The 10,842-nt window shown below is 40.7% G+C and overlaps 1 non-coding gene across 1 annotated transcript; it reads left to right on the plus strand.

Annotated features, from left to right (window-relative positions):
• The first annotated feature begins 7,510 nt into the window (after positions 1 to 7,510).
• LOC141687741 (small nucleolar RNA R71) lies at positions 7,511 to 7,617 on the plus strand. The gene has a single exon (XR_012561225.1). It is a non-coding gene; the product is annotated as a small nucleolar RNA R71 (small nucleolar RNA).
• The last annotated feature ends 3,225 nt before the right edge of the window (positions 7,618 to 10,842 follow it).

The following is a 10,842-nucleotide window of genomic DNA, read 5'->3' on the forward strand; positions in this document are numbered from 1 at the left end:
CTTGTTAGGCACAAAACACGCGCTAATAATTCATGCAAGTATACGCGTTTGCAAGTAATATATAATAAATTCTAGTTCATTCCCACAGAGACTGACTAATTATGTTCAATTAACACTTACTCACCAATGTATGATTACTTCTCAATGTCAAGACAATAACATTTAAATTTGATTAACTAATTATTAACTACATTTAACTACGAGAATTAAACACTTAATTGACACTTGAATTAACAATATTAAAAACACATGAGATCATAACTTCATTACTACTTCCTTCAATAGTTATCGTTATTACCCTTAGCATGTAACGGTGATGATATTATTCGAACAACACGAAACTGATAAAAGCCAACTTTCATTGTACTAATACCATTCTACCAAACATCCACAATTAAGATAGAAGTTGAATATGCATCAATTATGTTGAGACCCTATATGTCTACAGAATTTGACAACATAACAATTTAAGCACAAGTTATTCTTTATGATTACATAGGGCAAGTAAAACGGTTAGAGTTACCCACTAATCATGCATACACATACATCAACCTATGATAGCATGGCAAGTTCTAAACCTCCAGATCCACCGTTGCTTCACAGGAGATTAACAGACTATCTTATATATTCATGACACACATAAGACGAATAAGCGCAACCTATGTTAGATATCATACAATCATCACACACTAAGGTATTAAACAACTGACTAAAGAAATCCATAGTAAATCTGTTATGACCCCATGATCACGATTAGCCCATGATAAAACTCATCATCACCATGGGTTCATATGAAAACATGATAATAACACACAATATAAACTAATAAAAATACTTATTAAAACCAGAATACGTCACAAGAATAATAAGGTTCAAAGTAAAGAAAACTTGCATCCACTGATACAACGAATAAAAGAATCACTAGAAAACGTATGCTTCCTCTTCTTCGTTGTGATGTGCTAAAACGGTCTTCTTCCTTCTCTCCTTGCTCCTTGCTTGATACCACACTTCTGTGAAACGTCTCTGAGAACTACTTATATAGAAGCCCACAAGAACCAGCCGTCTCAGAAGTCCATCAGAATAAGGATTATAAAATTCAGTACTAAAGTTCTCGTCCCTGAGCGGCCGCCCCAGATTCCTGAGCGGGCGCCCAAGCTCCCAGGCGGCCGCCCAGCATCCTGAACGGACGCTCAAGCACCTTCTGGAAAATTCTGAATTCTGCTCCTGATTTTTGCTGCGTTCTGCCCCCAACTTTCCACAACCAATGCCAAGCACTTCCCTAGGCTTATTTCTGATGAATTCTTCCTACATACGCAAGTTATACCCTGAAATGCAAAAACACTAGAAAAACACATCAAATACACATAATACCTGATTTCAAGACATCAATTCAAGCCATTATAAGACGTTCTAAGTGGTATAAAATGCCACTTATCACACCCCCAAACTTAAATCGATGCTTGTCCTCAAGCGTCACAGACTCAACAACAAAACAAAAACATGCATGAATGCAATCTACATGAAATGCAGCGATCCCCCTCACAATGACTAAACCAACCAACTCATGACATCTCAACAAATGCAATTAGGCGAATAAAGATCAATCAAATCATGCAAACTAACATACAACCAGAATCGTGATGTGTGCGGATGCTTAACAGATATGCTTCGAAATTAGATCAATTATCATAACTCGATTATCCTCAAGGTAATCACATGATTATACGAAGAATAAATTCTAGGCACAAAATGACTTATAACACTTCAAGATCATTGAAGCTTATTACGGAATCATGCTTTTATTCAACACAACAAAAAATGCTTATTTGACCGTGCAATGAGTGAGGTCCGCAAAAGACTTATGCAATGGCATCCATTTAGCGAGCGTTAGGTTAGCGGATCCCAGACTATAAAAGCCTTAGGTCACTAGGCACAAAGTCCCCTAAGAACTTAATAACTCGAATACCTAAGAGCCCACTCGTGATCAATTATGCATTAGCTCTTTATTTTTTTTCTTTCCCTTTTTTTTCTTTTTTTTTTCTATTTTTTCAAATTTCTGAGCAAGTGCATTTCGCTCCATCTTGCTCAACCCTAGACTACTCGCATAAAAATACGAGCCGGCTACTAGCCATTTGACACCTAGCCACAATTAGCAATGAATTCCAATTTTTACTCCAATTTGTTTCTTTTCATGCCTTTTATCATTAAGAGCCTATCATAAATTCTAAGCATAATCAATAGATTAACCTCAAAAACCATCAAATCATGACAACAATCTAGTCCTTCAGCATACTCTAAGACTTAGTGAGATTACAAGTGTTTCTAGCATGCATGTCAACCTGCAAGACTCAATCATCACTCTAATGCTATCACTACACTTGCATCAATATCACAAATCAATTGGTAAAACAACGCAAAAGGGATCATGGTATATGCATGAGCTAAATGACATGATAAATAAAGCTATAAAATAAAAAAAAACTATATATGGCAAAAATATGCAATTATATGAACTAAACTATCATGAATATGCAACTACATGACATACACACAAGAATATTCCTTAACTACCACCCCCAAACTTAAAATCTTCACTGTCCCCAGTGAAGGTAGTAGAAAGGAACACAGGGTATACCTACTCGGAGAAATCATCATCATCACCCTCAAAGAGTGGAGTGTCAGGAGGCGGACAAGCAGAGTCCTCACCAAAAACGGGCCACTGGATGTCAGCTCCAAGGCCTCTGAAAGCAGTCCCAAGTGCAAGGGTGAGCTCCTGAGCGAACCTACTCTACGACTCATACATCGCATCCATCCTCCTCGATAGCCTCCTATATTGGGCATTAGCCATCCCAGCACCTTTCTGGGCTCTAGAAGAGCCTGCCGCATCACGAACCTTACTGGGCCTAGCCATGGTAGCACCAGCTGCTGGACGTCCTCTTGGAAGACGATATCCCAAACCATGCTCTTCAGGCTCTCCACCCGTCCACTCCTGCATCGCATTCAGAGTCGCTGAGTCAATAGGAGCGGCCGGCATCTGCAGCTGCTCGTGAGAAGGCCAATGAACTCCCACTGCTCTATATAGCTTCGTGACCGTAAATGCATAAGGGATGTTGCTGTGTTTCGCCCCCTCAAAAACTTCAAAATCCCTTGGTAGATGAACTCACCAAGGTCCACATAATACTCCTCATTCAAGATCCCCCATAACAACCTTGCTCTCTCGACTGTAACCTCATGTGCATGCGAAGTAGGAAAAATATTAGCACAAATAAAGGCATTCCATGCACGGGCATACCTATTCATCGCAACCGCCGGAAAAGAACGATACTCGTTAGATCCCTTCTTGAAATTCCACACCGTGCCCGACTGACAGAGGGTAGCCATAATCAAATCCAACTCAAAATCCTCAGGGGTCTTCTCATTCCAATTCTCCTCCGTGGGCTATTGTCGCTGCCCAATAACATGACAAATCGCCTCCGGCTGATAATCCACAGTAAGCCCACGAACAACAGTAAACCCATTCTTTTCAGACTTGGCGTTCGCATAAAACTCGTGAACCACACTCATTGGAACCACCTTCGGCGACTCACAAAAAGAAATCCACCCTTTTTTCGCAATCATCGGTAACAACTCACCATCCCTCCCCGATGGTAAAAATCCCCTCTCCTTCAAAATTGGCTTAGTCAGAAGCCTAGTATACTCCTCCTCAGCAGCCCTATCCATCAAATGAGGTCTCGCAGCAGTTCCCCTCGAAGAATCAGCAGTAGGAACAGTGCTGCTGCTATCAATATTTCGGGATCTCTTAGGTGCCATTGAAACTGAGAAACAGTGTTTAAGAGTTGTGTTTTGAGTGTAGGAGAGAGTTTTAAAGTTGAAAGTATATGGGAGTGTATATGGAGGAGTTGTGTGTATATATAGGGTAGGAATTAGGGTTAAAATTAGAGAAGGAGTGGGGTTGTGGGAGAGAAAACGTGGAATTATGGGAGAGAAATCGTGGGTTTTTATGTTTTTTAGGTTTTTCTGATTTTTTATAAGGAAAAAAAATTCTGGCAGAATGGTCCTGAGCGGCCGCCCAGGACTTTCAAGCGGGCGCCCAGACTCCGAGCGGCCGCCCAATATTCCTGAGCGGGCGCCCAAGGGGTTTCTGGAAAAAAAAATTTTCTGCCCAATTTTTTGATTTTTTTGGGTTTTTTGGATATGGTACTAACTTCTAAAGGTTCCTAAAGGTTAAAGTCTTGGGTTGCCTCCTAAGAAGCGCTTCTTTTACGTCATTAGCTTGACGTAGAGTACTCCGATCAAGTTGACAATAAAACGGCACTAACCACTTCCCGGTGTGCCGTGTCCCCATAGTAATGCTTCAATCGCTGACCATTAACCTTGAATGCTTGGTCCGGATCGTTCTCAAAAATCTCCACCGCTCCATGTGGAAACACAATTTTGATGATAAAAGGTCCAGACCACCTTGATTTCAACTTTCCAGGAAAAAGTCGGAGATGAGAGTTGAATAAAAGAACTTGTTGCCCCGACACGAATGACTTAGGAGATAGCTTCCTGTCGTGCCACCTTTTTACTTTTTCCTTGTACATTTTGTTGTTCTCGTACGCTTGAAGTCGAAATTCATCAAGTTCATTTAACTGAAGCATTCACTTCTTCCCAGCTGTATCTAGATCAAGGTTCAACTTCTTCAACGCCTAATAAGCTTTATGCTCAAGCTTCGCAGATAAATGACATCCCTTACCATAAACAAGTTGAAACGGGGACATCCCAAGTGGAGTCTTGTATGCTGTTCTATAAGCCCAAACAACTTCATCGAGCTTAAAAAGACCAATCCTTCCTTGACAGACAAATAACTTTCTTCAGAATGTGCTTGATCTCTCTATTAGACACTTCAACTTGACCATTCATTTGCGGATGATAGGCAGTAGCAACACGATGATTCACATTGTAGCGCTGCATCATAGAAGTGAACTTACGATTATAGAAATGCGACCCTTCATCACTTATGATTACTCATGGCGTTCCAAACCTTGTGAATATCTGCTTATGGAGAAAATTAAACACTACATTTGCATCATTCGTCGGTAGAGCCTTGACTTCTACCTATTTCGAGACATAATCGACTGCCAGCAAGATGTACTGATTATTGCAAGACGAGACAAATGGTCCCATGAAATCGATTCCCCAAACATCAAAGACCTCGACTTCAAGCATCACATTTAAAGGCATCTCATCCTTTCTAGTAAGATTCCCCACTCTTTCGCAACGATCACACCTTAAAATGAACTGATGCGCATCCTTAAACAACATAGGCCAGAAAAAACCTGCTTGCAAAATACAAGCTGCCGTCTTTTCCCCACCATAATGTCCACCATAAACTGTGGAATGGCAGTCTCATAATATCCCCTCCGTCTCACAGAATGGGATACATCTTTTGATGATCTGGTCAGCTACCTGTCTAAACAAATATGGTTCATCCCACATGTACCACTTCACCTCATGCAGAAACTTCTTCTTTTGAGATGCATTCATATTAGGAGGCATTATATTGCTGACAAAAATAGTTCACAATATCTGCAAACCATGGCTCTTCCTCCTGAACTGCGAACAACTGCTCATCCGGAAAAGATTCGTTGATCAATGTCTTATCATGTGAAGTCGAACCGGGATTCTCCAATCTAGAGAGATGGTCAGCTACTTGATTCTCAGTACCTTTTCGATCCTTGATCTCTAACTCAAATTCCTGTAGCAAGAGCACCCAACGAATAAGTCTAGGCTTCGAATCCTTCTTTGAGACCAAATAGCGAATGGCAGCATGATTGAATACTGTCACCTTTGTCCCAAGCAGATAAGATCAAAATTTTTCAAAACCAAAGACTATAGCCAAGAGCTCCTTCTCAGTAGTGGTGTAGTTCATTTGAGCTCCATTTAGAGTCTTAATAGCATAGTAGACCACATGAAAAAGATTATTCTTGCGCTGCCCAAGAACTGCTCCCACTGCATAATCAGCACTCACATAGTGAGCTCACCTTTCTGCACATCAATCAAGGTTCGGCCAGTAGCCAATAATGGTCTTCCCAAGATTATGGGAATCTTTTTATCCTCCTCGAAATCAAGAATTATAAAGTCAGCATGAGAGATGAGTTTGTCCACCTTGACCAAGACATCCTCCATAATACCTCGTGGATATGTAATAGAACGATCGACCAATTGTAAGGACATATAAGTAGGCTTTGGATCAGGTAAATCCAACTTCTTGAAGACAGACAAAGGCATCAGATTGATGCTAGCTCCCAAATCACATAAACACTTGCCGAACGATAAGTTACCGATAGTGCGAGGAATAGTGAATCTTCAAGGATCTTTAAGCTTCGGAGGCAATTTCTGTTATAGCACAACACTGCATTCCTCCGTAGGAGCAACGGTCTCTAAGTCATCGAAATTTACTTTCCGCGAGAAAATACCTATCATAAATCTTGCATAACTCGACATCTATTCAAGAGCTTCAGCGAAAGGTATGTTTGATATGAAATTTCTTGAACACCTACGGAAACTTAGCAAACTGCTTATCCAACTTCTGCTTCTACAACCTTTTAGGGAAAGGAGGTGGAGGATAGATATGTTTCCCCCCTATATTACCCTCAGGAGGAGTGTGTTCCATATTTTTATTCCTTGATTCCACTTCTGTTTCCTTCTGCACATCTTCTTCAGCCATAGCTTCATCTTCCGAAACTTGAGATTTTTCGAGATTCGCAACCTTCCCAGATCTCAATGTAATTGCCTTAACTTGCTCTTTTGCTTCCTTCTTTCCTGGAACTTCTGTGTCACTAGGGAGAGTACCTGGTTCTCGATTTAGCAAGGCATGGGTAATCTGCCCAATTTGATTTTCCAAGGTCTTGATAGAAACCGCTTGGCTCTTGCACATGAGCCTCAACTCCTCCAATTCAGAATTTTCATTAGATTGTTGCAGTTGGAGTTGTTGTCTTGCATATTGCGGTGGTTGAAAACCAGGGGGTTGTGTTACTTTGCTGCATACTACTGATAAGGCTGTTGTACCACATTCTGAGTGTTGCTCCAACTGAAGTTAGGATGATTACGGTTGTTGGGATGATAGGTGACTGGAACTGGTTGCTGCGACCTCTGAAAGTTGCTCACGAACTGAGCTGATTCACTAAAAATAGCACACTGCTCTGTCTCATGCACACCAGCACAAAGCTCACAAACACTAGTGATCTGATTCACCCCATAATTATCCAAAGAATCCACCTTCATTGTTAAAGCCTTAAGCTGCACAGATATAGCAGTAGCTGCATCCACCTCCAGAATTCCTGCTACCTTGCCTTGAGGTAGTCTCTGAGAAGGGTTCTGGTATTTATTAGCAGCCATTAGTTCAATCAACTCATAAGCTTCATCGTAGCTCTTAGCCCATAAAGCTCCACCTGATGCTGCACCAAGCATAGGTCTAGATTGTGCTCCCAAACCATTATAAAAGCAATTGATAATCATCCATTCAGGCATCCCATGACGATGACACTTTTTAAGAATCTCCTTATAACGATCCCAAGCTTCACATAAAGACTCTCCCGATGGCTGCGCAAATTGAGTAAGAGCGTTTCTGATTGCAGCTGTCTTTGCCATAGGGAAGAATTTAGTAAGAAACTTTTGAGCAAGATCTTCCCATGTAGTAATAAATCCTGATGGCAGAGAATGCAACCAACACTTAGCTTTATCCCTCAGAGAGAATGGGAAAAGCCTCAGTTTAACAGCATCTTCAGAAACGTTGTTGAATTTGAAAGTGTCTAAGATCTCGATGAAATCTCTAATATGCATGTTAGGATCTTCCATTGGAGAACCCCCAAACTGGACTGAGTTCTGCACCATCTGAATCGTGCTAGCTTTGATTTCAAAAGTGTTAGCCACAATGGATGGTTTGACAATGCTAGACTGAATATCATTGATCTTCAGTTGAGAGTAGTCCATCAAAGCTTTCGGATTTGCTACTGGTTCTCCCATTACAATGATCGCTTCTTCTTCTACTTTCTCCCCAACAAGAACTTCTTCTACTACTTTTGCAACTTCTTTCGCTTTATTCAGTGTTCTCTTGAGAGATCGAGAACGTGTTAGCATACACGCTCTCTAGAGTACCTGAAAAAGCAATAAGAAAATAAGTAAAATATCCGAGTCAGTGAACTTTAACGACCACTGATGTCAAGCACATAAACTAAAAATAAATCACGAGTCCCCGGCAGCGGTGCCAAAAACTTGTTAGGATGAGTTTACATGCTAATTTTACACATAAGTAAATGCGTTCACAAGTAATATAAAATTCTTTCTAGTTCGTTCCCACAGAGACTGGTTTAGGTTAAGTTCAATTTATGCACTTATGCAACAATGATATGGTTATTATTCAATGCTAAGATAATAACAAGTTGAGATTGTTATAATTACAATTAACTAAGAGATTATACTAAATAACATTAACTAAGAGAATAAGAGAGTTGAATTACTTATACGAGACAAACATGAGATTCTAACTTCATTACTACTTCATTCAAAGTCATTATTCTTAACCTTAGCATTCAATGGTGATGACAACTAACCAGATAACATAAACCTAGTAAACGCCAACTCTCATTGTACGAATACCCTACTACCAGACATCCACAAAAAGATAAAAGCTGAATAGACACCAATTATACTGAGACCCTATATGTCTATAGAATTTGACAATATAATGGTTTAATGCGCAAGTTATCTATCGTGATTACATAGGGCAAGTAAGATGGTTAAAATTACCTACGAATCATGCATAACAAATACATGAACCTATGCTAGCATGGCAAGTTCTAAACCCCTATATTCATTTTCGCTTCAATAGAGATTAACACACTATCTTATAAGTTCGCGATGCTCATAAGATGAATAAGCACAACCAATACTAGGATATCATACAATCACCACACACTAAGATATAGAAATAAATTAACTATTGAAATCTATAAGTAAATCCGCTAGAACCCAACGATAAAGATTAGTTCATAACCGAACTCATCATCATCGTGAGTTCCGATGAAAGCATGGTATAATAAACTAAGTCTTTATAAAGTGATTAAATGATCAAAGTACGTAATCAAGAATAATAGGTTCAACAAACAAGAAAACTAGCATCTAATATTACAACTCAATCAAAGAATCACAAGTATAAACAAGCTTTTCTTCTCCTTTGTTGTATTTGTGCTCCTAGGTCTTCTCGCCGTCTTCTCCTTAGTCTCCGTTATGAAAAACGTCTTTAAAGAGTCATTATATAGCTGCCCAATCAGAAGAGAAGTCCAGGAAATCAATTTTCTACTTGAATCAGGATTTCTGGAAAATGACTTGGCACGGGCGCGCGCTATCCCAGCGCGGGCGCGCTGTAATTCTGATAATCAGGGCGGGCGCGCGCTAATACAGCGCGTGCGCGCTGACCTTCTGGAAAAACTTTTTGACTTCTATTTGTTAGCTAGTTTTTTTTTGGCGATCAATGAGCAATCATCCGAGGCACCTTCCTAATACCAATTTAGCACCAAAACAATGCTAATCTCCTTCTTCCTTCATCTATGCCCTGAAATGCAAAACACTACATCAAATATACAAACAACTTGAGTAAAAAATAGCATTTCGAGCCTTTACGATGCATTGTAAATGGATATAAATACGACTTAACAAGTATTAGGTCAAGCTTTCTCCTTCCTTCTATTTCAAATTTGCTAGTGTGGTAACAGGTGGAGTATACTTCTCCGCAGCTTGAAACTGAGTCAAAAACAAGGTTTTCATTTGTTCCCATGACGTGATAATTCTTGGATCAAATTTCTGGAACCACCGTTGAGCACCTTCTCTAATGGTGGCTGCCAGAAGATGACACAAAGCCAAATCAGGTACTTGATATACATCCATTTCTATGTTAAAACGTCCCAAGAACTCCACGGGGTCAGAGTTTCCATGAAAACTCAAGTCATTGGCTGTGTTTCTATATCCAATGGGTAACTGTGCTTCCCTTACTACAACAGAGAAGGGGGATGGGGCTTGCATAGTTGTTGTGACCCTTCCTCCTTCAAGATGGTTGAGCAACCTCTTAAGATCATCCACATTAAACGTTCCAACTCTAGTTATGGTTTGTGCATTAAGTTGTTGGGGTTGCTGCTGTTCCCTCTGGTTACCCCCCGGGTGTATCGGTGGATCCTTCCGCCCCTCGCCTTGAGGCTGCAGTTATGGTATATTATCATCCTGATTCAGAACCTCCCCTTGTACATGAGGTATCTCTTGGTCACATCTCGGGGCTTCATCATTGTTTTGTAGCTTTTCTTAAATTAGGATGTCGTCTCCACCATGAAGACACGTCCTCGATCCATTACCTGTGACACTGTGTGAGGCTATAGGAACAACGATGGGTGCTTCTTCATTTGAGGGCAAGCCCTCACGCCTTCCGTGATATGACGCCCTTCTCTGCTGATATTCCATCCTCCCTCGGTCGTTCCTTTGGTAACCCCGGCCATAACTTCCAAATCTTCCACATGGAGGGGAACGCTCATGTTCACGGTGCCGCGCCCTTCCATCCCCTGGGTATGTAGGGGGCACACACGTTGTATCATGGGGCCTCACTTCTCTGACGTTACCTTCTTTCTGCCTTTCCAACAACAACATCCTCAAATCATCATCTTCCAACCTTATGCCAAGTCTTTTCTTCAGGGTTAAAAGATCTCTTCTTTCCTCATCTTGGTTCTGGATATTCTCCGCACGACAATACTCGTCCATCGTACGCCCATACCTATGCGGATGTGGGACAACCTGATTATCGATACGAGGCCTCTC

The sequence above is a fragment of the Apium graveolens genome, chromosome 9 (assembly GCF_009905375.1).
Source record: "Apium graveolens cultivar Ventura chromosome 9, ASM990537v1, whole genome shotgun sequence".
In the NCBI taxonomy this organism is placed as follows: domain Eukaryota; kingdom Viridiplantae; phylum Streptophyta; class Magnoliopsida; order Apiales; family Apiaceae; genus Apium; species Apium graveolens.